Genomic DNA, 27808 nt, shown 5'->3' with positions numbered 1-27808 from the left:
TACTTGGGCTTGTGTTAACAGACACAATGAAAAAGTAAATAGTGTTTTTTTTTACATACTAAACATTTTATTTTTAAATATTTATAGGAGGGAAGCTTTAAATAACTTTATATTTTTGATCGTTCCTTTTAACAGTACCTCTCAAGAGGTCCTCTTGACACTTTAGATGATCCCTTTCAACATTTCCAATCAGCTCCATACTTCCAATGAGCGGTCTCTTATAAGGTCCTGAAAATGTGGGCTATGAAGAGAAATCTAGAAGAATTACATCAATAGTTCAGTAAAACCTCTCAATGTCAGGATAAAGCATTTCCATCAGCGTTCTGGATGGTGAGACAAGACTTTCACTAGAGAGCAGAAAGAGGTCTATCATGGGGATTATGGTTTATTATCCCCCTCATGTAACTGTAAGTATTACCCCATTAATATAGAGTTTCCTATTGTACCAAGGGATACATACAAACTAGATGCCAAGCATTTCGGAAATGCACACCAGACTGGGTACCCGGCAACAAAAACAGAAATTGCTGGAAAAACTAAACAGGTCTGGGAACATATGTGGAGAGAAATCAGAATTAACGTTTTGGGTCTAGTGACCCTTCTTCAGAACTAATGTTAGGTAGGAAAATTCTGGTAGTTATGCAGAAGATAGGCTGGGGGTGGGGATATGGAGAGAATAAATGAGAGGTGGAGATAGAGTCCAAAGAGAGAGAAAAACAGTGACAAACAAAGGAGTAGCTAAAACTCAGTCTGGGGGAACAATTAGTAGTAGACAATGGGTTGTGTGCAGTAGCAGTCCATGTGATGATATGGCCTGATGTGTGTGTGGCTTGGGGTAAGGACATGGATAAAATGCATCAAGCCTGAAAATTCTTGAAGTCGATGTTATGTCCAGAAGTCTGCAGAGTGCTCAAGCAAAAAATGAGTTTGTGTTGAGTTTCACTGGAACACTGTAGCAAGCCTGAGACAGAGATGTTGATCAGGGAACATGGTCATGTATTGAAGGGGCAGGCAATTGGAACTTCAAGGTCTTTTTTGCAAACAGAATGTAGGTGTTCAGTGAAGTAGTCACCCAGTCTATGCATTGTTTCCCCAATGCAGGGGAGATCACATTGTGAGCAGCGAATAAAGTAGGCTGGATTGAGTGAAGTGCAGGTAAAGTGCTGCTTCACTTGGAAGGTGAGTTTGGGGCCTTAGATGTGAGGAGGAGAAAGTAAATGTCCACTTTCTGCAATTGAAGGGAAAGGCGCCATTGGGCTGTGAGGATGTAGTGGAACTGAAGGAAAAGTGGACTAGGAGACCCCCAAAAGAATAGTCCCTGCGGAAAGCTGACAAGGGAGGAGAGAGGAATATGTGTATGATGGTGGCATCCGCTAGAGGAGGAAGAAATGGTGGCTAATGATTCTATGGATGTAGATTCTATGAAGCAAAAAGGAAGGATAACTTAGGTAGAGGTGGTGGAAATCATGAGGATAAGAAAATTAGCATTAAAGTGCTTTACCTGAATGCTTGAAGCATTCGAAACAAAGTAGATGAATTAATGGCATAAATCATTGTGAATGGTTATGATGTGGTAGGCATCACAGAGACGTGGTTGCAGGGGATTCAGGAATGGCAGTTAAACATCCAAGGTTTTACAACAAATCAAAAAGATAGGGAGGTGGGCAGGGGGGCAGGGTTGCCCTGTTAGTTAATAATGAAAGTAAATCTATGGCATTAAATGAGATAGGGTCTAATGTGAAGTCTGTGAGTGTGGAGTTGAGGAACCACAAAGACAAAAAAACCATAATGGGCGTTACGTACAGACCTCCCAGCAGTGGTTAGGACCAGGGGCACAAGTGTACCAGGAAATAGATAGAGCATGTCAGAAAGGTAAGGCGGACTTCAAGATGCAAATGGACTGGGTGAATAATGTTGCTGGTGGATCCAAAGAAAGTGAATTCATGGAATGCATACAGGATGGCTTTTTGGAACAGCTTGTGATAGACTCCACATGGGAGCAGGCTATTCTGGACTTAATGCTGTGTAATGAGCCCAGACTTTATAAAAGATCTTAAAGTCAGGGAATGCTTAGGAGGCAGCAATCATAATGTGGTAGAGTTCAGTCTACAGTTCGAAAGAGAGAAGGCAAAATTGGATGTAATGCTGTTACAATTAAATAAAGGTAATTACAGAGGCATGAGAGGAGAACTGACGAAAATCGATTGGAAGCAGAGTCTACTGGGGAAGACAGTAAAACAACAATGGCAGGAGTTTCTGGGTGTAATTGAGGACACAGTACAGAGGTTCATCCCAAAGAAAAGAAAGATTATCGGGGGTGGGTGGGTGGGATGAAACCATGGCTGATGAAGGAACTCAGGAAATGTGTCACAGAAAAAGAGAGAATACTGGGAAATCAGAAGATTGGAAAGACTACAATAACAAACAGAGGATAACAAAGAGGGAAATAAGGAAGGAGAGGATCAAATATGAAAGTAAGCTAGCCAGTGATATTAGAAATGATAGTAAAAGTTTCTTTCAGTACGTAAGAAACAAACAAGAGGCAAAAGTAGAGATTGGGGCCACTCCAAATTGAAGCAGGAAGGCGAGTGATGGGAGATAAGGAAATAGCTGAAGAACTTAATAAATACATTGTGTCAGTCTTCACAGAGGAAGACATGAGTAATATCCAAAAAATTAAGGAGAGTCAAGGGGCAGAGTTGAGTATGGTGGCCATTCCAAAGGAGAAAGTACTTGATAAGCTAAAAGGTCTAAAAACTGATAAATCTCCTGGCCCAGATGGGCTACATCCTCGAGGTCTGAGGGAGGTGGCAGAAGAAATAACGGAGGCGTTGGTTGTAATCTCTCAAAAATCACTGGAGTCAGGGAAAGTACTAGATGATTGGAAAATCACTGTTGTAACCCCCTTGTACAAGAAAAGATCAAGACAAAAAATGGAAAATTGTAGGCGGATTAGCCTAAACTCAGTTGTAGGTCAACCTGCAAATCAACCTTTAGAGAATGCTGTACTAACCTCATTAAGGATGAGATTTCTAAATTCTGGAAGTGCAGGGTCGAATTAGAACAAGTCAGCATGGATTTAGTAAGAGAAGGTCGTTCATGACAAACCTGTTAGAATTCTTTTAAGAGGTGACAAGTAGGTTAGACCTGGGAAACCCAGTGGATGTTATCCACCCAGACTTCCAAAAGGCCTTTGATAAAGTGCCTCATGACCTCCTCTAATTTTGAGACTATGGCCATGGGTCCTAGTCTCCCTGCCTAACAGAAACAACTTCCCAGCATCCACCCTTTCTAAGCATGCATTATCTTATAAGTTTCTATTAGATCTCCCCTCAACCTGTTAAACTCTAATGAATACAATCCCAGGATCCTCAGCTGATCATCATATGTTAGGCCTACCATCCCAGGGATCATCTGTGTGAATCTCTGCTGCAGTGCCAGTAGGTCCTTCCTGAGATGTGGAGCCCAAAATTGGACACAGTATTCTAAAGTCTCAGAAGCACACCACTGCTTTTATATTCCAACCCTCTTGAGATAAGTGACAACATTACATTTGCTTTCTTAATCATGGACTCAACCTGCAAATCAACCTTTAGAGAATGCCGTACTAGCAGTCCCAGATCCCTTTGTACTTTGGTAGGTTTGTAGTATATATTGGTGAAAGTGAGGACTGCAGATGCTGGAGAGTCAGGGCAGAAGTGTGTGGTGCTGGAACAAGAACAGTAGGTCAGGCAACATCGGAGGAGCAGCAGAGTCCTTCATCAGGAATGTCCTCATACGTGAAACATTGACTTTCCTGCTCTTCGGATGCTGCCTGACCTACTCTGCTTGTTCCAGCACCACGTTCTTCAAGTAAATATTGGTGCGCAGCCTATCCGCAGAATTGGAAACAGAAATTTTGAGGATTGGAAGGGAAGGATCATAGATAGACCAAGTGATGGTGACAGTGGGGTGGAAATTGGAAGTAATCAACAAGAGATGGAAGCAGCACTGATGATGACATCAAAATACCAGAGAAAGAGTTGTGCCTTGGACCCCGATTAGCACTGGAACAAGGAATATTCCACATACCTCACAAAGTGACAGGCATAACTGGGGCCCATGCATGTACAAATGGACACACCTTTAACCATCAGCAACTCACATTGAAAGGACACTTTGCACTCAGGAACAGACACGAGATCATAAAGTTTACCAGTCTGCATCTCAAGATTGTTTGCCTGCTTTCTTAGTGTTTGCTTACTTAGTACCCATCCGAATACTCACATCATCACTGTCATATCATAGCAATTAATGAATTGGACCTCAGCCAGAGCCTGAAGGCTAACAGTACTGCTAAATTGACTGGCTCTTTAGCACAGACACAGAGCCAGGAAGCTTGTTAGTCCAAAGGGTGGGCATCATGTTTTATGGCACAATTCTACATCAATCTCACACCTTCATCATGTTCCAACTTTTCTGCACCAAACATACTGCATGTGCTGCAACCAAATGGCCATTATTGAAAGGCTGTGAGAAGTAGTCCTCAGTCGAGTCAAGGGGGTCAACTCTCGGTCAGGGGTCCTGGTTCAGTCAGTCAAGCGTAACATCCACATCAAATCCAGGGATGGGTGCAATAAATTATCCAATTGGTGCAGTCATAGTTGCAAGTTCTAACACAATATGTTAGAGGACTGGGCCATGGTTGGTCATATCAGTCTAGTACAAACAGACAGAGGGTACACAGATCACCAGTTAAGAACCTGGAGGAGAGTGGCCAAGAGTCTAGTCAGTCATTATCCAGAGCTGTGTGGTGAAATTTGTTGGGGAAAGCTGTGGAGACCAATCAGGCCAGGGGGTCATCTATTGAATGTCAGGGTGGGGTGGAGTGGATTAAATGCCAGGTGTGGTGGCATCAGTGTCAGTGTGAAAGGCAAACATGTGGGCTCCACTTCTGCACAATGGGAGGCCAGTGAATGGACAATTACATCAATCATGCACTTGCAGTGGCAGCTTCATATCATTTGCACTCACATCATTGTACATGTAAAATACAAGCAGCGAGCAAGTAGGGTGCAGATGCTGTTACAAATAATACTCACAATGCCACTGCTGCTTGTAAATTGCACACAATCATCTCCATGAAATGGAAGTAATTGCAGCCAATATTTCAAGAGGTATCTGCATGCCATAATGAACACAGTTCTTCTGTGAAATTAAGGCTTGGAGTAGGTCCCAAATCCCTCTCCAGCTCAAGGATTATTGGAAGGATTATCCAACACACTCATATACAATGACAACTTTCACAAGTTAAAAGTCGCACAATGCCAGGTTATAGTCCAACAGGTTTATTTGGAAGCACTAGCTTTTGGAGCACTGCTCCTTCATCAGGAGGTTGTGGAGTATAAGATCCTAGGACACAGAGTTTATAACAAACATTTACAGTGTGATGCAGCTGAAATGATGTATTGAAAAAGACCTGGATTGTTTGTTAAGTCTCTCATCTTTTAGAATAGGCATGTTGGTTTCAGTTCTTTCATATGTAAATCCCAGAACTTTCTTAAAGTTATATTCTCATGTGAACTTTAACAATAGGAGCCATGTTGGCCCAGATAATGCATTGAAGGTGTGAGATGCCCTGTGTGAGGCTGTCTGTGTCCCAACGTTCAGATTGATTCTAATCTAAAAAAGGAAATTTACAGAATCTTACATGGATTCATACAGTTTTTGAGCAAAATAAAATGTAATTCTACAAGTACAAATTCACCCCACAAACTTATACGTGTGTGTAAGGGGGTATGAGTGTCTGTGAGAGAGTGTGTATATATGTATGCATATGAGTGTGAGTGTAAAGGGGTATAAATCTGTGAGAGAGTGTGTGTGTGAGTGTTGGAGTGTACGTGTGAGCGTATGAGAGAGAGAGCTTGTGTATGAGAGAGGGTCTGCATGAGTCCATGAACAAAGAGACCTTGGAGTCGTAGGTAGACAGGATAGTGAAGAAGGTATTTGGTATGCTTTTGTTTATTGATCAGAGTATTGAGTATAGGAGTTGGCAGTTCATGTTGCTGCTGAACAGGTCATTGGCTCGGCCACTTCAGGAATATTGCGTGCAATTCTGGTCTCCTTCTTATTGGAATGATGTTGTGAAACTTGAAAGTGTTCAGAAAAGATTTACCAGGGTGTTGCCAGGGTTGGAGGATTTGAGCTGTAGGAAGAGGTTGAATAGTCTGGGGCTGTTTTCCTTGGAGTGTCGGAGGCTGAGGTGGTGACCTCATATAGGTTTATAAAATCATGAGGGGCATGGATAGGATAAATCGACAAAGTATTTTCCCTGGGGTGGGGGAGTCCAAAACTAGAGGGCATAGGTTTAGGGTGAGAGAGAAAAGATATAAAAAAGACCTAAGGGGCAACTTCTTCATGCAGAGGGTGTTACGTGTATGGAATGAGCTGCCAGAGGAAGTGGTGGAGGTTAGTACAATTGCAACATTTAAAAGGCATCTGAATGGGTGAGTGAATAAGAAAGGTTTGGAGGGACATTGGCTGGGTGCTGTCCAGTGGGACTAGATTAGGTTGGGATATTTGGTTGGAATGGACATGTTGGATCGAAAGGTCTGTTTCCATGCTGTATATCTCTATGACTCTATTTGATCTCCCAAAATGTGGCACCTCACATTTGCCCAGATTAAACTCCATCTGTTGTTTCTCCGCCCATATCTGCAATTGATCTGTATCCCACTGTATCCTTTGATAATCTTCTATACCATACACAACTCCACTGATCTCTGTATCTTCTGCAAACTTACTAACTTATCCATCTGTGGCTCCGCAAAAAGGCCGCCTTGCTGATCTTTGAGGGGCCCCATTCTCTCCCTAGTTAACCTTTTGTCCTTAATACATTTGTAAAAACCCTTTGGATTCTCCTTAATTCTATTCCTTCTCCCATACACCAGCCGCTCAGCCATGCAAGCTGGTGTATGGGAGAAGGATTCACATTTTTGGATCATTGGAATCTCTTTTGGGGTAGAAGTGACCTGTACAAGAAGGACGGATTGCACCTAAATTGGAAGGGAACTAATATACTGGCAGGCAAATTTGCTAGAACTGCTTGGGAGGATTTAAACTAGTAAGGTGGGGGGGTGGGACCCAAGGAGATAGTGAGGAAAGAGATTGATCTGAGACGGGTACAGCAGAGAACAGAAGTGAGTCAAACAGTCAGGGCAGGCAGGGACAAGGTAGGACTAATAATTTAAACTGCATTTATTTCAATGCAAGGGGCCTAACAGGGAAGGCAGATGAACTCAGGGCATGGATAGGAACATGGGACTGGGATATCATAGCAATTACGGAAACATGACTAAGCGATGGGCAGGACTGGCAGCTTAATGTTCCAGGATACAAATGCTACAGGAAGGATAGAAAGGGAGGCAAGAGAGGAGGGGGAGTGGCATTTTTGATAAGGGATAGCAGTACAGCTGTGCTGAGGGAGGATGTTCCCGGAAATACATCCAGGGAAGTTATTTGGGTGGAACTGAGAAATAAGAAAGGGATGATCAGCTTATTGGGATTGTATTAAAGACCCCGCAATAGTCAGAGGGAAATTGAGAAACAAACTTGTAAGGAGATCTCAGCTATTTGTAAGGATAATAGGGTAATTATGGTAAGGGATTTTAACTTTCCAAGCATCGACTGGGACTGCCGTAGTGTTAAAGGTTTAGATGGAGAGGAATTTCTTAAGTGTGTACAAGACAATTTTCTGATTCAGTATGTGAATGTACCTACTAGAGAAGGTGCAAAACTTGACCTACTTTTGGGAAATAAGGCAGGGCAGGTGACTGAGGTGTCAGTGCGGGAGCACTTTGGGGCCAGTGACCATAATTCTATTCGTTTTAAAATAGTGATGGAAAAGGATAGACCAGATCTAAAAGTTGAAATTCTAAATTGAAGAAAGGCCAATTTTGACGGTATTAGGCAAGAATTTTTGAAAGCTGATTGGAGGCAGACGTTCGCAGGTAAAGGGATGGCTAGAAAATGGGAAGTCTTCAGAAATGAGATAACAAGAATCCAGAGAAAGTATATTCCTGTCAGGGTGAAAGAGGAGGCTGGTAGGTATAGGGAATGCTGGATGACTAAAGAAATTGAGGGTTTGGTTAAGAAAAAGAAGGAAGCATATGTCAGGTATAGACAGGATAGATCAAGTGAATCCTTAGAAGAGTATAAAGAAAGTAGGAGTATACTTAAGAGGGAAATCAGGAGGGCAAAACAGGGACATGAGATAGCTTTGGCAAATAGAATTAAGGAGAATCCAAAGGGTTTTTACAAATATATTAAGGACAAAAAGGTAACTAGGGAGAGAATAGGGCCCCTCAAAGATCAGCAAGGCGGCCTTTGCGTGGAGCCACAGAAGATGGGGGAGATACTAAATGAATATTTTGCATCAGTATTTACTGTGGAAAAGGATATGGAAGATATAGACTGTAGGGAAATAGATGGTGACATCTTGCAAAATGTCCAGATTACAGAGGAGGAAGTGCTGGATGTCTTGAAACGGTTAAAGGTGGATAAATCCCCAGGACCTGATCAGGTGTACCTGAGAACTCTGAGGGAAGCTAGAGAAGTGATTGCTGTGCCTCTTGCTGAGATATTTGTATCATCGATAGTCACAGGTGAGGTGCCGGAAGACTGGAGGTTGGCAAACGTTGTGCCACTGTTTAAGAAGGATGGTAAAGAAAAGTCAGGGAACTATAGACTGGTGAGCCTGAACTCAGTAGTGGGCAAGTTGTTGGAGGGAATCCTGAGGGACAGGATATACATGTACTTGGAAAGGCAAGGACTGATTCGGGATAGTCAACATGGCTTTGTGCATGGGAAATCATGTCTCACAAACTTGATTGAGTTTTTTGAAGAAGTAACAAAGATGATTGATGAGGGCAGAGCAGTAGATGTGATCTATATGGACTTCCATAAGGCGCTCGACAAGGTTTCCCATGGGAGACGGATTAGCAAGGTTAGATCTCATGGAATACAGGGAGAACTAGCCATTTGGATACAGAACTGGCTCAAAGGTAGAAGACCGAGAGTGGTGGTGGAGGGTTATTTATCAGACTGGAGGCCTGTGACCACAAGGATCGGTGCTGGGCCCTCTGCTTTTTGTCATTTACATAAATGATTTGGATGCAAGTATAAGAGGTATAGTTAGTAAGTTTGCAGATGACACCAAAATTGGAGGTGTAGAGGATAGCGAAGAGGGTTACCTCAGATTACAACATGATCTGGACCAGATGGGCCAATGGGCTGAGAAGTGACAGATGTAGTTTAATTCAGATAAATGCGAGGTGCTGCATTTTGGGAAAGCAAATCTTAGCAGGGCTTATACACTTAATGGTAAGGTCCTAGGAAGTGTTGCTGAACAAAGAGACCTTGTAGTGCAGCTTCATAGCTCCTTGAAAGTGGAATCGCAGGTAGATAGGATAGTGAAGAAGGCGTTTGGTATGCTTTCCTTTATTGCTCAGAGTATTGAATGCAGGAGTTGTGAGGTCATGTTACGGCTTTACTGGACATTGGTTAGGTCACTGTTGGAATATTGCATGCAATTCTGGTCTCCTTCCTATTGGAAAGATGTTGTGAAACTTGAAAGAGTTCCAAAAGGATTTACAAGGATGTTGCCAGGGTTGGAGGATTTGAACTACAGGGACAGGTTGAACAGGCTGAGCCTGTTTTCCCTGGAGCATCGGAAGCTGAGGGGTAACCTTATAGAGGTTTACAAAATTATGAAGGGCATGGATAGGATAAATAGACAAAGTCTTTTCCCTGGGGTCAGGGAATCCAGAACTAGAGGGAATAGGTTTAGAGTGAGAGGGGAAAGATATAAAAGAGAACTAAGGGGCAACTTTTTCATGCAGAGGGTGGTACATGTATGGAATGAGCTGCCAGAGGATGTGGTGGAGGCTGGTACAATTGCAACATTTAAGAGGCATTTGGATGGGTATATGAATAGGAAGGGTTTGGTGGGATATGGGCCAGGTGCTGGCAGGTGGGACTAGATTGAGTTGGGATATCTGGTCGGTGTGGATGGGTTGGACCGAAGGGTCTGTTTCCATGCTGTACATCTCTATGACTATATATCACAAACAGCAGATATCCAACCTTGAGGGACCTTGAGCCAACCACGAGGGTCATTGTTGAAAGCCTTACTAAAATTCATTTAGATAGCACCTTCTGCTCTCCCCTCACTGATCACCTTCAACACCTCCTTAAAAAATTCAATCAATTTAGTAAGACATGACCTGGCCTGTGCAAAGTCTTGCTGACTGTCCTAAATTAGGCTTTGTTTTTCCAAATGTGCATAAATCCTATCCCTAAGAATTCTTTCCAATACCTTCCCAACCATTGATGTGAGATTCATCTGATTGTAGTTTCTTCAAATATCCCTACTTCCCTTCTTGAATAGAGGACAATAATAACTTATCACCAGGCATCCTGAACATCTTCAGAAGCTAGCAAGGATACAAAGATCTTGGTCAAGACCCCAGTAATCTCCTCTCTTTCCTCTCTCCATAACCTGAGATAGATACCTTCAGGGCCCTGGGGACTTCTTGACCTTAATGCTCTTCAAGAGACCTAACACTACTTCTTTCTTGATCTCAAAATGTCATGGCATATTAGGAGAAAGTGAGAACTGCAGATGCTGGAGATCAGAGTTGAGAGTGTGGTGCTGGAAAAGCAGCCGAGGAGCAGGAGAATTGATATTTCAGGCATAAGCCCTTTATCAGGAATGAGGCTTGTGGGTCGGGGCTGAGAGGTAAATGGAAGCAGCAAAGGGTTGGGGGGAGGTAGCTGGGAAAGCGATAAATGGGTGAAGGTGAGGGAGAAGGTGATAAGTCAGAGTGGGCAGTGATGGACTGGTCTGGAGGGCAGTGCCGAGTTGGAGGCTTGGGACTGGGATAATGTTGGCGGAGGGGAAATGAGGAAGCTGTTGAAATCTTCATTTATCCCATGTGGTGGCAGGGTCCCAAGGCGGAATATGAGGCGTTTCTCCTCCAGGCGTCAGGTGGTAACGGTTCAGCGGTGGAGGTGGCCCAGGACCTGCATGTCTTTGACGGAGTGAGAGGGGGAGTTGAAGTGTTCAGCCATGGGGCAGTGGGGTTGGTGGGTGTGGGTGTCCCAGAAATGTCCTCTGGAACAATTCGCAAGAAGGCATCCTGTCTCCCCTATGTAGAGGAGACCACACTGGGTGCAATGGATGCAGTACATGACATTGGTCGAGGTACAGGTGAATTCCTGATGATGTGGAAGCATCCCTTGGGGCCTTGGACAGAGGTGAGGGAAGTGTTGTGGGCACAGATTTTGAACTTTCTGCAGTGGCAGGGAAAGGTGCCAAGAGTGGGGTGTGGGCTGGTGGGGGATGTGGACCTAACGAGGGAGATGCGGAAGGAATGTCTTTTCGGAATGCAGGTATCGGTGGTGAGGGAAATATATCTCTGGTGTTGGGGTCTGTTTAGAAGTGGCGGAGGATGGTGAGTTGTGTGCAGAGGTTGGTGGGGGTGGAAGGTGTGGACCCGGGGTTGGGGGGGGGGGGGTGGGGGTTCATGGCTTATTATCATGCTCCACGCAATTCTCATTATCCTCTATGTCCTTCTCCTGCATGAATATCAATGCAAAGTACTCATTTACAACTTTGTCCACATCCTCTGCCTCCTAAGACAAGTTGTCTTCTATATCTGTGAATGGTCCTACACCATGCTGAATTATCCTCTTGTTTTTAATGTATGTTTAGAATGCCTTGGAATTCTCTTTAACCTTACTTGCCAAGGTCATTTCAAAGCCCTTCCTTGCTCTCTTAATTTCCTACTTGAGTTCTTGGCTGCTTTCTTTATATTCTTCACGGGCCCTGTCCAATTTTAGCAACCGAAACCTTACAACTGCTTCCTTTTTCCTTTTGACTAAATTCACAACCTCCCTCGTTATCCAAGGGGCCCTTACTTTGCCATCCTTCTCCTTCCTCCTTACAGGAACATGCTGATCCTGAACTCTCGTCAGCAGGTCTTTAAACAACTCCCACATGTCAAGCGTGGACTTGCCTGATAACAGCTCCTCCCAATTAACTCTTCCTAGCTCCTGCTTGATGTTGTTGTAATTTGCCCTCCGAGGAGAAAGCGAGGACTGCAGATGCTGGAGATCAGAGCTGAAAATGTGTTGCTGGAAAAGCGCAGCATGTCAGGCAGCATCCAAGGAGCAGGAGAATCAACGTTTCGGGGCATGAGCCCTGAAGAAAGGCTGAAGGAGGGCTGAAGAAGGGCTCGTGCCCGAAACGTCAATTCTCCTGCTGTAATTTGCCCTCCCCCAATTTAACACCTTCCCACAAGATCCTTACTTATTCTTATGCATCACTTATTCTTTTCTCGAAACATAACTGCTTCCAAAATGCTCACCTAATGAAACATCAGTCACCTGACCAGGCTCATTAGGAAATACAAGGTTCAATATGGTCCTTCCTCTAGTTGGACCATCCACATACTGTTTCAAGATGCCCTCTTGGATGCATTTAACAAATCCTGCACTGTGTAAGCCTCTTTTTCTAGGGATGCCCAGTCAATATTGGGGAAATTAAAGTCACCCACTATGACAGCCCTGCTCTTACTGTATCTTTCCATAATGTGGCTACGTATTTGTTCCTCAAAGTCTTGGTGGCTGCTGGGGGGGAGGGGGGGGGGGGGTGCTAGAGTATAGTCCCAACGTTACGAGTGATTCATTTGTATTCTGAGAGAAAATGCAGATTCTATTAATTTTCTTTCTGCTTGCCTTTAGATTTTGTAAATACAAGATAATCTTCAGATTTGTTTAAAGTCTCCCTCTATTTGATGGTGCACCAGTGCATAATTATACAATTTCTAAAGTGCAGAAAGAAACCATTCAGCCTATCAAGTGACCCACTGACTCACCAAAGAGAATCCGATCCAGACCTAGCCCCCATCCTATCCCGATAATGCTGCATTTAATCCACCTAACCCACTTAATCTGAAGTTCCCTAACATGACAGTACAATTTAGCATGGCTAATCCACCCAACCTGCACATTGTTGCACAGTGGCAGGAAACCAGAGTACCTGGTGAAAGTCCACATGGACATAGGGACAATGTGCAAACGCCACACAGTTCCCCAAGGCTGAAAATGAACCTGAGTCCTTGGCACTGTGAGTAGCAGTGCTAACCACTGAGCCACCATGCCATGAGTATACTGATAAGGTAGTGTGCTACAGAGGGATGTTGGGAAGCATTTCAGTGATTTAGAGAGAATGGTAAGATGGAAAATTAAAGAAACAGAGCAGTTAAAAAATTGGCTGCTGATTCCTACAATCTTAGTTCCTATGACTGGAAGGGTTCAATTTCACTTCCTCTTGTTTCTTGCTGCAATGTCAATTTTAACAGAGCAATGCACAGTGGGCCCTGCTACATGCTACAATTGAGTCTAAGGCTCAAAATCCAACATTCTGACTGGTGTGTATTTTACACTGAGATGCTCTACATAAGTTGTGAATGTACTCCTCCAGCGAAGAAGTTGACCAATAGCATTTCTCGTCATTGCAACCTTTGCAGTACTAGCAGAGACAGAAGCAGACTGAGACTGTTCAAGTTTTTCTTTCTAGCCCATTTACAGCTTAACTGCTGAACATTTTCACAATAGCAGTATTTATAGCATACTGTCTTTACATTTGCTTTGCTATTTATTACAGCGTTAACCTGGATATTTCCAAACTACAAAGACCGAACTTGGCAATGGAGTAAATAGAGCATCTGTATTAATGCACATGGAGGTGATGGGTTTCCCCTGACAAGAATCTCACATAAACATACTTTTTTGCAAGAAAAAATCAACTAACAGAAAGATTGTATCAGCAGATTTTATCATTTAATGGAAACCATTCTCCAAAGAAACACACCACTTTGCCAACTCAATAATACAAACCAGTGCAAACATTCAATAGCACAGAGCAATCGGATTCTTATGTGCCTGAATACTCACCTTTGTACACACAACTGACGATAACAAGCAGCAATATTGTAACATTATACCAGCTTTGAAAGATTTCAACTTGACTGCTCGGAAAACAATTCTTAAACATAAGACAAGACAGTGAAGTTTATTTTAAACAATTAATAAAATGTGCTGGAAGTGGACGGCTGAAGTTTAGAAAACAAAAATACTGGAAATGCTCTTCATTAATCAAGCAAGAAATACAATATTAAGCTAAACATTCTTGCCCTCCCCAGGGGCGATCCAGGAGTTGGGAGGAGTCACATTATTGGATGGCAGAATTTTGAGGTAGCAGTCTAAGGCCTTCATGCCACATCTGGCTATAATGCAGGATGACAGGCACTGAGAGAAGATGTGTGAGTTGGAAGGGTAGTAACACTGATTGAAAAGGCATAAGGAAAAGGTAATTAATGAGAGATTTTAGATTTTTCAACACCTAACATCAGATTCCAGGGAGAAGGCAAGCGAATTGGGTTGAGAGAAAAAAATCAGCCATCATTGAATGGTGGAGTAGAATCAATGAGCTTAATGCTTCTCCTCTATCTTATGGTTTTATGGTCTAAGAGGATGATGGTGGCAGCTTTTAACTTCATAGTAATAGAAACAGGAGTAGGCTATTTAGCTCATCGAGCCTGCTCTGCCATTCATTAAGAGCACGGCTGATCTGTACATCATCTCAACTCCTCCTATCTGCATTATCCCCATAACCCTTAATTCCCCTGCCATGCAAAAATCTATCCAACCATATCTTGAATATATTTAATGAAACTGACTCAACTGCTTCCTTGGGCAGAGAATTCCATAGATTCACTATTCTCTGGGAGAAGCAGTTCCTCCTCATCTCTGTCCTCAATCTACTCCCCCTACTCTTAAGGCCATGTCTCCTACTCCTAGTCTCATCTACCACTGGAAACAACTTGTCTGCCGTTATCGTATCTATCCTTTTCATAATTTTACATGTTTCTATAAGTTCTCCTCTTATTCTTCTAAATTCTAGTGAGTACAGTCCCAGGCGGCTCAACATCTCCTCACAGAGTAAACCCCCCCATCTCCGGAATCAACCTGGTGAACTTCCCCTGCACCACCTCCAAAGCCAGCACACCCTTCCCCAAGTAAGGAGACTAGAACTGTGCACAATACTCCAAGTGCGGCCTCACCAACACCTTGTACAATTGCAGCAGAACCTCCCTGCTCTTAAATTCAAACCCTCTAGCAATGAAAGTCAACATTCTGTTTGCCTCCCTGATTACCCATTGCACCTGCAAAGCAACTTTTAGTGATTCATGTATGAGCATTCCTAAGTCCTTCCGCACAACAGCTTGTTGTATTCTTTCACTATTTAAGTAGTACTCTGACCTAATATTTGTACTTCCAAAGTGGATAATGTCACATTTACCAACATTGTGCTCCATCTGCCAGACCCTTGCCCACTCACTTACCCTGTCTAAACCTCTCTGTAGACCCTCCACATCCTCTGCACAGTTTGCCTTTCCACTCAATTTAGTATCATCAAGCAAACTTGGATACACTCAATCTCCTCTTCCAAAACATTTATATATATCATGAACAGTTGTAAGCCCAGCATTGATCCCTGCTGCACCCAACTCACCACTGATCACCAACCAGAGAAACACCCATTTATCCCAAATCTTTGCTTTCTATTGATTAACAAGTCCTCTATCCATGCTAGTACATTCCCCTCAACTCTGGCATTCTTATCTTATGATTGAGTCTTTTATGCAGCATCTTGTGGAATGCCTTCCGGAAATCTAAGTATACAATATCCACCTGTACACCTCCATCCATCACAGTTGTTACATCCTCAAAGAACACCAGTAAGTTTGGCAAACAAGACCTTCCCTCCCTGAATCCATGCTGCTTCTGCCTGTTGGAACCCTTTCCACCCAGATGTCTCACTATTTCTTCTTTCATGATAGTCTCCAGCATTTTCCTGACTACAGATGTTAAGCTAACTGGCCTATAGTTACCTGCATTTTGCCAACACCCATTTTAAAACAACATCGTGACATCACTATCTTCCAGGACCTGCCCAGACTCCAGGGAATTTTGATAAATTGCCACTAATGGATCTACTACAACTTTCACCATTTCTTTCAGCACCCTGGGATGCATTCCATCAGTTCCAGGTGACTTATCTACCTTTAGCCCCTCAAGTTTTCTCAATATTACCTCTTTAGTGATAACAATTTAATTGAGATTCTAACCTCCTATTGTATCTTTAAAATCATTCCTTGGCATGTTAGGAACATCTTCCACTGTGAAGACTGACATAAAATACTTGTTCAAGGTCTCAACCATATCAGTATTACACAATATTAACTCCCCTTTCCCATCCTGCAAGGGATCTATGACCACTTTAGCCACCCTTTTCTGTTTTATATATTTATAAAGGCTTTTCCTACCTGTTGTTATATTCTGTGCTAATTTGCATTCATAATCTATCTCTCCTTTCTTTATTGCTTGCTTCTGGTTCTTTACTGCTTTTTAAAGTTTTCCCAATCTTCCCATTTCCCACTATTCTTGGCTACTTTGTAAGCCTGAACTTTTAATTGGATGTCTTCCTTTATTTCCGTGGTTATCCAAGGTTGGCTCTTCCTATTCTTGCTATTCGTGTTTTTGATCTTCCTTGAGCACTGTGAAAAATCTCTTTGAATGTCGTCCACTGTTCCTCAACTGTTCCACCATATAACTTGTGATCCCAGTCTAATTTAACCAACTCCTCATTCCATAATAGTTTCCCTTGTTTAAGCATAACACCCTGGTTTTAGATGATACTATTTCACCTTCCATTTCTTTCCGAAATTCGATCATACTGTGATCACTGTTAGCGGGAGGAAGCTTAACTACAAGATCATTCATTTTGCCTGTCTCATTCCACAGGACCGGATCTAAGATTGCATGCTCACTTATAGGTTCAGTAGCATACTGTTCAAGAAAGTTATCGTGGATGCGTTCTATGAACTCCTTTTCAAGATTGCCTCTAACGATTTGATTTGGCCAATCAATGTGCATGTTAAAGTACTCCATGGGAATACCACCAACTATGAGTTCTCCAAAGCATTCACTATCCTGATTTGGAAATATATTGCCCTTCCTTCAGTGTCACCAAAATCCTTGAACTTTCTTCTTAACAGCATTATGGATCTACCTACATCCAAAAGATTGCAGTGAATCAATAAGACAGTTCACCACCACATTCCCCAGGGCTGTTAGGATTGAGTAATAAATGTTGTCCCAGCCAGCAAAGCTCACATTCTGTGAACAAAAAAAACTAAAATAGATACAACATGAATTTAAATTTAAAGGATGTTGCCAGGCTGCATAAATACTCAGCCAAGTTAAAGGTCTGTAAACTGTCAAACACACTACTGTTGACCTGGAGACAAGGTATGGTCAGTAACTTTTCATCTTGGACAGCTTGGATTTTACAATATCCAACAATTTCATTGTAACTTTTACTGGCTTTCTTATTCCAGAAATTTTAAACTGACTTTGAGTTCAAACTGCTGTGGTGAATTTGATTTCATTTCTAAAGATATTTAACCCAACAATGGGGATCAGTTAGCTCAGTGGGCTGAACAACTCGTTTGTAATGCAGAGCAATGCCACAGCATGGGCTCAATTCCTGCACTAGCTGAGGTTACCATGAAGTGCTCTTCTTCTCAACTTCACTTGAGGCAGTGACCGTCAGCCTAAACTGCCACCAGTTGTCTCTCTCTAAGGAGAGAGCAGACCTATGATCCAGTAGTCCAGCTAAATATACGCGCACACACACACATATGAATCGTAGAATAGACATCAAATAGTTGACTGAGAATGTTTAAGCAAGGCTTATTCAGGTAGAAGAATGGGGTTGACTAACTTTGTTGAAATGGCAGACACTTCCATGACATTTCAGGTTGACCACAGGAGCATGCAGTCTGACTGTAAGATAGCTGGTTGCCAGAATGATAGTTCAGGAATAATTTGACAAAGGAGATAGCTGATTAACTTATCAAACTAAAATGAGACCACATGATGATGGTGACCACACTTGAAATGGGGGTGGAGACAAACTGCCCATGATTGCTCGACAAGTTGTTTATTTTGGTGTATAAAAAGCTGTAACTCGTGCTCATGAATTAGAGTGAGTCCGGTATTCCTATGCGTCTACTTGGAAATCGTCGCCTTGCATTTACCCGTAACTGCCTGTAATAGACCACTCTATTCACTTGAATGAACTCCTTTGCCTCCAAATTGTTGCTGCTTTGGTGAAGGTCACACTTGCATCACCTGATTAACTAATTACAATTAGAAGCATGAATATCATTTTGTCAAAATAAAGATGTCCAACTCTTCTTCAAGGGACACCACAGCACTGCAATTTCACTTAATCATTACTTTTCACTGGCATTTAATAAATAAATGGGTTCATTTTGGATGTTCAATTTAGTTATGATTTAAATTGGGTGAAGGCCATCAAATCTAGACTGAGGCCATATCTGAGCAGTTGCTATAAATTGGAAATTAGAAAAAGATGTGAATTTGATTTTGTCATTTCCCATATGGTGAGGGAGTTGCTGGTCTTGGCTGTGTCATCAAGCAAACTTGGCAAATAAAATCAGATGTTTTACCTCAGGAAGGGCCAAAAGCCAGTGTCGCCAATGTAATGATTTTTCAAAAAAATATTCACTCTTGAGTTGTAAGGCAACAAATATTTTTGTAGAATCCTCATGAAGACTGCAAAGGGTACTTAGAAGTAAAGGGAAAAGGAAAACAAAATGTAAATGAAAAGAACCAAAAGACCAGTTAAATTAGATCCAAATCATTATTATAAGCATTATCACAAGGAAAATATGGGTCATATCCAACTGTTTTTAAATTTCTTGCCAAATGGTTTAGTGTTTTCCATTTGAACACTGAACAAACAAAGTCCCCTTTTGTCTTGGCTTTGTGGAGCTGATCAAATGTGGAACATGTTGGATTTCCAGTCTGAGTTTAACTTCACTGTTACTTCAGATTGCTTGTCTGCTACTCTTCAATTTACTTTATCTACAATCTTTGGAAAAATGAGTAGTATCTCATATATGCCATGCCATTTTAGTGCTACTATTTTTCTCACTATAATAAAGCAAAAATAATAAAGTTCTACTCACAACTAAAAGGTCTTGCTCCTCTTCATCTTTTTAGATTCAGGCTTTTTACAACATAGTTAGTGAAATGTATTGGCCCGATTCTCAAGATAGTTTAGCAAATGGCACATTTTCATCAAGTTTCATAGATTGTTTCCCTCTATGAGGCACAGTATGTTTTCTTGTGCTATCATCCCAAACTCATTTCATTAGCAACCAATCACTATCCATGGCATCCTTCTCATCCAATGTTAACCCATTTATATTAACACACATTCCTTTAAACACCAGAAGTAGCCCTGGTCAAGCATTCCAGCCCAGAGATCCCCTTCACTGTCAATGTAGGAACACAGCAACTACAAACCATTGCATCCCATAGCAGCTAGGTGTTACGACTGGCACTTGCTTGCACATGTAACTGCACAGTCCTATTTCTGTGGCTTTTTAAGTGCCAATTCAGTGGTTCTTACCCACATCCCATCTTACATCCTTCTTCAAGTGACTGCTATATTTTCCCCATTGATCACCATCACCCAACATCTTCTCAGTGATAAGTGAGAAACCATCATACACAGGAAAGCCTTTAACACTTCAAAAGATTACGATTTATTTACAATCATCAAAAATGAATAGAAATCAATCAAACTGAAGCTGCATTTGGCTCTCAGAATACAAACAAGCTATGTGCCTGTTGCGCACCAACAATTTTGCAATCAATGTGTGATCACTGCATACAGCTCTTCTCTATTAGAACTGTGTTTGAATTAAGTCCTACCTGGCTTGTATGCCTGACACTGTTACACACTGTCACACACAAGCTGTTGTTTTTTCTGCTTAATGTTTTCATCCTCATCCTTGGAAAACTGCTCCCACTTTCCCAACTCTTCAGAAGTCATCACGTCCCCTCATTACTTATTCCAGTCATGCAGGGTGCAAGATTCTGGGATTAGGCAGCATTCTCTCTTTAGATTAAGCTGCATGGTCACACTAGGCTGGTCGAACCAGTGAAACATTGTGTTCAATAGATCTGTCGTCTGTGCACCATGGGCCCTGTTTGAAGAATGGTCTAGAATTAAGAAGCATTGTATCTATGCTTCACCTCAGTCAGGGCAGACAGGTAGGCGTCTGAAAGATCACAGCAAACCAGACAGCATCAGGAAGTGAAGAAGTCAACGTTTTGGGTATAACCCTTCTTCAGAAGCTGTGCAACGGAGTCATCAACCAGAATTTCAGTAGCTAGTTCTCATCTCCTAGTAACCATCTTGATAAGGCATCTGGACCCTCAACAGCAACAGGAACATAAGCGTTTCCTAGGATTTCGGCATCATGGTAACTCCCAGGGTAGTGGGCGTGAGCCTCGAAGAAGTGGAACTGATTATCACAGATCACATTTTTCATTGATGAAATGCAATCTGTTTCAATTGATGGACTCAGCTGCATTGTGATATAGCCCTCTCAGTACTCTGTTTGTATATTCTAAAGTGCCCTGCACCAGAGGAAGCCAAATCCCACTGTCCAAGCTACAGTACTGATGTCTTCATGTGATCTGGTACAAATGGCATTGGTCAGTTCTGATACATTTGTGAGTGGATAATTGAGAAATTCCACACAGGTCCCACTGGTTCCTTGGAATTAAACTGTAGCTGGGGGGACATGAAAAAGCCTTGGCGGGAAGCTTTAGGGAAAACCCAAAGGCACTCTACATGTATGTGAGGAATAAGAGAATGATCAGAGAGATGGTAGGGCCAATCAGGGATAGTGGAAGGAACTTGTGCCTGGAGTCTGATGAGGTAGGGGAGACCCTAAATGAGGTTGTTTTCCTTCAGTATTCACTAGAGAGAGAGGGACATTGTTGATAGTGAGAACACCGTGGACCAGGTTAATAGGCTCGAACAGAGTGATATCAAGGAAGTGGATGTGCTGGAAATTCTGGGAAGCATTATGTTAGATAAGTCCCCAGGGCCAGACCAGACATTTCCAAGGTTACTACGAGAAGCGAGGAATGAGATTGCTACAACTCTGGTGATGATCTTTGCATTCTCACTCTCCACGGGAATAGTACCGGATGATTGGGAGTGGTACCTGATGATTGGAAGGAGGCGGATGTTGTTCCTCTGTTCAAGGAAGCAAAAAGGGAAATCCCTGGGCATTACAGACCAGTCAGTCTTACGCTGATGGCGAGCAAGGCATGGTGGTTCAGTGGTTAGCACTGCTGCCTCATAGCACCAGAGACCCGGGTTCAATTCCCACCTTGGGCAACTGTCTATGTGGAGTTTGCACGTTCTCCCCAAATCTGCATGGGTTTTACACTGGGTGCTCCAGTTTCCTCCCACAATCCAAAGATGTGCAGGCCAGGTGAATAAATTGCCCTTAATGTTAGGTGTTCTAGTCAGCGGTAAATGTAGGGGTCTGTGTGGGTTACTCTTTGGAGGATTGGCGTGGACTTGTTGGGCTGAAGGGCCTGTTTCCACACTGTAGGGAATCTAATCTAGAAAGGATTCTGAGAGATAGGATTTATGACTATTTGGAAAAACATAGTTTGATTAAAGCTAGTCAGCATGGCTTTATGAGGGGCAGGTCCTGCCTCACAAGCCTTATTAAGTTCTTTGAGGATGTGACGAGACAAGTTGATGAAGGTTAAGCGGGGTATATTTGGATTTCAGTAAGTCATTTGATCAGGTTCTCCATGGTCGGCTCATCCAGAAAGTTAGGAGGTATGGGATACAGGGAAAGTTGGCTGTCTGGGTACGAAATTGGCTGGCTGAAAGATGACAGTGAGTGGTAGTGGATGGAAAGTATTCCACTTGGAAGTCAGTGACCAGTGGTGTTGTGTAGTGATCTGTTCTTGGGCCTCTGCTGTTTGTGGTTTTTATAACTTACTTGAATGAAGAAGTGGAAGGGTGGGTTAGTAAGTTTGTTGATGTCACAAAGATCGGGGCTTATAGATATTGCTGAGGGCTGTTGCAGGCTACAACAAGACATTGACAGGATGCACAGCTGGGCTGAGTAGTGGCAGATGGAGTTCAATTTGGATAAATACAAAGTAATTCATTTTGGAAAATCAAATTTGAATGCTGAATACAGGGTTAAAGACAGGATTCTTGGCAGTGTGGAGGAACAGCAGGATCTTGGAGTCCACTCATACATAGATCCCTCAAAGTTGCCACCCAAATTGATGAGGCTGTTAAAAAGACGTATTGTGTTTTGGCTTTCATTAACAGGGGGATTGAGTTTAAGAGCCGCGAGGTTTTGCTGCAGCTCTCTAAAACCCTGGTTAGACCACACTTGGAATATTGTGTCCATTTTTGTTCGCCTCATTATAGGAAGGGTGTAGATGCTTTAGAGAGGGTGCAGAGGAGATTTAACAGGACGCTGCCTGGATTGGAGGGCTTGCCTTATGAAGAGAGGTTGAGTGAGCTAGGGCTTTTTATACTGGAGAGAAAAAGGAAGAGAGGTGACTTGATAAAGGTGTACCAGGTAATGAGAGACATAGATAGCCAGTGATTTTTCCCCAGGGCAGGAATGTTGTCACGAGGGGATGTAATGTGAAGGTGATTGGCAGAAGGTATGGGGAGATGTCAGAGGTAGGTTCTTTACACAGAGTGTCTTGGGTGCATGGAATGCACTGCCAGCAGTGGTCTTAGGTTCAGAGACATTAGGGATATTTAAGCAACTGCTGGACAAGCACATCGATGACAGTAAATTGAAGGGTGTGTAGGTTAGACTGCTCTTAGATTAAGATAAATGTTCGGCACAACATCATGGCCGAAGGGCCTGTATTGTGCTGTACTCTTCTATGTCCTATATTCTACTCACATCTCCTTTGAACTTTCCCCCTCTCAACCTACCTGCATGCCCTTAGTTTTAGCCATTTCATCTCTGGGGAAAAGATTCTGACCATCAATGTTATCTGTGTAACTCATAATTTTATAGACTTATGTCAAATTTCCCCTCAGCCTCCACCACTCTAGTGAAAACAATGTGAGTTTTTCTAACTTCTCCTTATAATTCATACCCTCTCATCCAGGCAGGATCCTGGTAAACATCTTCTGCACTGTGTCCAAAGCCTCTAAATCCTTTCTGTAATGTGGCAACCAGAATTGAATGCATTACTCTAAGTGTGGCCTAACCAAAGTCTTATAAAGCTGTAACATAACATCTTGACTTTTGTACTCAGTTCCCTGACCAATAAAAGAAAACATGCCATACACCTTCTTTACCACCCTATCTACGTGGAGGAGAAAGTGAGGACTGCAGATGCTGGAGATTAGAGCCGAAAATGTGTTGCTGGAAAAGCGCAGCAGGTCAGGCAGCATCCAAGGAGCAGGAGAATCGACGTTTCGGGCATGAGCCCTTCTTCAGGAATGAGGAAAGTGTGTCCAGCAGGCTAAGATAAAAGGTAAGGAGGAGGGACTTGGGGGAGGTGCGTTGGAAATGCGATAGATGGAAGGAGGTCAAGGTGGGTGATAGGCCGGAGTGGGGTGGGGGCGGAGAGGTCAGGAAGAAGATTGCAGGTTAGGAAGGCGGTACTGAGTTCAAGGGGTTTGACTGAGACAAGATGGGGGGAGGGGAAATGAGGAAACTGGAGAAATCTGAGTTCATCCCTTGTGGTTGGAGGGTTCCTAGGCTCTTCCTCCAACCGTCGTGTTGCTATGGTCTGGTGAGGGAGGAGTCCAAGGACCTGCATGTCCTTGGTGTAGTGGGAGGGGGAGTTGAAGTGTTGAGCCATGGGGTGGTTGGGTTGGTTGGTCCGGGTGCTCCCCTTATTCACCATTCTTATACCACCAGCAATGCAGGTGGTTGCTTCCAGAGTCCAGTGTTCAGCCCCCCACCTCCCTATCAAAATAGACTCCTTTGACACCCACTCATACCTTTTGTTCCGTTAACTCCCAACACTGACCGTGCTCCACCTCCGAATGATCTGGACAGACAGCCCCAAGTGATAACTTACCAGATCCCTATCCACTCTCCATGAAGCTCACTAACTGATAATCTGTTAATCCTCTGACTGGCTGGACTGGACCTACAGGCTTGACTGTGTCCCTCTCCTCGGATTGTAGTAAGTCGAACGTCCTGAGTGTGATGTCATTGGCAGATGACTGACTGTGACAAGGCTCAAGACTGACATTGGACACTGTTCTCAGTTTACCAGGAGCCCTGGCTAAATTATGTCTTCCTCTGATTTGAGATACAGCCATTTCATTAAAGCACATGCAGTATGTTTGCTATACAGGCTGATGGCAAATACTACAGGTGTGAGATGGACATAGCAATGTGCTACACAGAAAGGCAAGAGAGAAAAACCATGAGCCTTTAAAGTGAGACTGATGAGGAAAAGTGATAAAAGACAAAACAGGGGTGCTGTCAGCATCCAGATAGGTGTTAAGTGAACAAGCAATAAGAGAGTGAGCGAACAGCCCTGAGATGCACCCTGGTCCAATCCATGAGTTAAAATCATAGAATCCCTACTATGTGGAAGCATGTGACCCATTGAGGGCACACCGAGACTCAAAACATCATCCTACCCAGACCCACCACCCTACCCTATTCTATAACACTGCATTTCCCATGGTGGATCCATCGAACCTGGGAAGATTGTGCAAACTCACACAATTGGTTCTCTGGGTTCAATTCCAGTCTCAGGTGACTCTCTGTGTGGAGTTTGTGCTAAATTATCCTGTAGTATTGAGGGATATGCAGGTTAGGGTGATTAGCCATGGCAAATGTGAGGCTATGGGGGTAGGATGGCATGCTCGTCAGAGGGTCAGTGCAGAATCAATGGGCTGAATGGTCTCTTTCCACATTATAGAGATTCTATGATTCTATGAATTCACCCAGATTTCTCATATATTGGGAGAACCATGTTGTTGAGGCCCATTGTTTCATATTCTGCCTGTCTCCATATTCTGTGAGCCAACACTCATGGTGGCTGTATTGTTCAAATTGTATAGCGTGTCATGTCCAATTTCTCACAAAACATTGACTTTCACTGCCATCCTGGCCTATCCATTGAGCATCTTGTCATTTGTTTCCACCAAAGTGTCATCATTCTCATCATTATTTTGCAAGTCTGTAGATTTCTAGATAATGATTCAGCACTAATATCCAGGTCATGTAACATTCATCTTAAACAGAAATAAGTTCTGCAAATTTGATGTGTTTCCGATAAATATTTCATCAGCATCTGCTATTGTAGGCTCACTTTTTGTCTGATGGTACACATTGCTTATATCAATCCAAGAGCATGTCATGGGCTGGAAATGTGTTGCTGGAAAAGCGCAGCAGGTCAGGCAGCATCCAGGGAACAGGAGAATCGACGTTTCGGGCATAAGCCCTTCAGGAAGAAGGGCTTATGCCCGAAACGTCGATTCTCCTGTTCCCTGGATGCTGCCTGACCTGCTGCGCTTTTCCAGCAACACATTTCCAGCTCTGATCTCCAGCATCTGCAGACCTCACTTTCTCCTCAAGAGCATGTCATCCCAAATCACAGGTATTTTATGGCATAGAAGGTCATTCTGCCCATTATGCCTGCACCAGCTCTTCACAGAAGTACCATTATCTAGTGCTAATCTCCTACATTTTCCTCATACCCTTCCACATTAGTTCTATCCAGATAATCAACTAATATTCTCTTGAAAATCTCAATTTAATTAAATTGCTTCATGCTTCTGATACCTGTCAGTCAGTTGGTACTTTGGAAAGCGAATTATTGTTGCAGCGATGCCATCTTCAGATATTTACTGTCACGTTTCCTGGTGCAGTATAAAGGTTTTATGTAAAAGAAAATGTGAAAGTTCACTGGATTTGCAATGACATCTAAAAAAAAAACAGTCCAATTGCTGAGTATTTCACTCTCTGTAACAGTAATGATTTATTGACTTACTCAGATCATTGACATTGTTAAAATGGAAATATTTGCTCTTACCTTTTATTGCCAAGTAATAATTTATCCTTGTAATAAGTTAGCATGAATGTGCCATCGTGGAATACAAACGTAAGAGATGCTAGTTACTCCATAATTGCAAAGTGTATTCGGATAGCAGTTTTCTCATTTGTTTCTTCTTGCTGATGCCAGCTGTCAAAGTTAACACAGAGACAAAAAAACTGCATGCCAAGTAATAGCAGGCTATGAAAACTCTGATTTGGTGTGTAAAACAGAACTGTGGTGATTGTGATGGTGTGAAATGTAGTAATATAACAGCAAGGTTACTGGGGAGAAAAGTGAAAAGCTTATTTTGGCCCAGATATAATCAGATGATCAACTCCCAAGAGAAAATTAACACAAGGCTTTATTTTACATCTTATCCAGTGCTTTACAGAAGAGCAAAAAGTTGACAATTTATTTCACAGAATTATGACAGTGCAGAAGGAGACCATTCAATCCATTGTGTCTGCGCCAGCTTTATTATCGAGTCCAGCTCTATAAATTAGTAGTAATCTCTTGTAATTTCCTCATATTCCTGCAGACCATGACTATCCAAACGTTCATCCACTGCCCTCTTGAATGCTTCAATTGAACTTGTTTCCATCATATTTCCAGACAATGCATCCCATACTCGCTGTGTGTAATTTTTTTCTTACCTTGCTTCATTCACACATCACTTTAAATCTAAGCCATTTTATCTTTCTTTTCTGCCTACTCCCTGTCTACTCTGTCCAGCCCTGCTCATGATTTTGAAAACCTCAAACATGAGTGGCTGAGTGTTTAGCACTGCTGCCTCACAGTGTTGGGGATCTTGGTTTGATTCCAGCCTCAGGCGACTGTATGTGTGAAGATTGCACATTCCCCTCATGTCTGCGTGAATTTCCTCATATCCTCCAGTTTCCTCCCAAAGTCCAAAAATATGCAGGTTAAGTGGACTAGCCCATAGTCTCCAGGCTGTGCAGGCTAGATGGATTAGATGGGAAATTGGATCTGGATGGAATGTTCTTTAAAGGGATGGTGTGGACTTGATGGGCTGAATGGCCTGCTTCCTCAAAGTAAGGATCCTATGATTCAATCAGGTCTCCTCTCAGTATTTTCTCCATTTTGTCGAGATGCTGACATTGGACTGTGGTGGATAAAGCCAGTAGATTATAGTCTAACTCGTTTATTTGAAATCACAAGCTTTTAGAGTGCTATACCTTCAACTGTATCTATAAATCTCATAATGTTATAGACTTCTGTCAAGTCTCCCCTCAGCCTCCACCATTCCAATGAAAAACAACCAAGTTTTCCAACCTCTCCTTATAGCTCATGCCTTCTAATCCAGACAGCAACCCGTTAAACCTTCTCTGCATCCTTTCCAAAACCTCCACATCCTTTCTGTTATGTGGCAATCAGAATTGGATGTAATACTCCAAGTGCAACTGACAAAAGTCTTATAAAGCTGCAACATGACATCCTGGCTCTTATACTCTGACCATTGAAGGCAATCATGCCATATGCCTTCTTTACCATACAAGCTATTTGTGTGGCCACTTTCAGGAAGCTATGGACTCAAATGCCAAGATTCTTCTGGACATCAATGTTATTCAGAGTCCTGCCATTAACTATTATTGTTTCTATAACATTTGATCTCCCAAAATGTAGCACCTCAGACTTGCCCGGATTAAACTCCATCTGCCCTTATCTGCAACTGATATACATTCTCCTGTATCTTTTGACAATCTTCTATACCATCCAC

At 42.7% G+C, this 27808-nt stretch overlaps 1 long non-coding RNA gene across 1 annotated transcript; it reads right to left on the bottom strand.

The window, feature by feature from the left end:
- Window positions 1–63: 63 nt before the first annotated feature.
- LOC148151901 (uncharacterized) lies at window positions 64–26223 on the bottom strand. Its single transcript, XR_015759091.1, has 3 exons — window positions 26068–26223; window positions 25818–25894; window positions 64–255 (listed from the first exon to the last, which is right to left on the bottom strand). It is a non-coding gene; the product is annotated as an uncharacterized LOC148151901 (long non-coding RNA).
- Between the last annotated feature and the right edge of the window lie 1585 nt (window positions 26224–27808).

Source organism: Chiloscyllium plagiosum, unplaced genomic scaffold (assembly GCF_037043375.1).
Source record: "Chiloscyllium plagiosum isolate Xiang-an unplaced genomic scaffold, Cpla_swu_hap1 HiC_scaffold_2, whole genome shotgun sequence".
NCBI classification, from domain to species: domain Eukaryota; kingdom Metazoa; phylum Chordata; class Chondrichthyes; order Orectolobiformes; family Hemiscylliidae; genus Chiloscyllium; species Chiloscyllium plagiosum.
The sequence above is the reverse complement of the archived record's forward strand: the minus strand, read 5'-3'. Positions and strand labels throughout refer to the sequence as shown.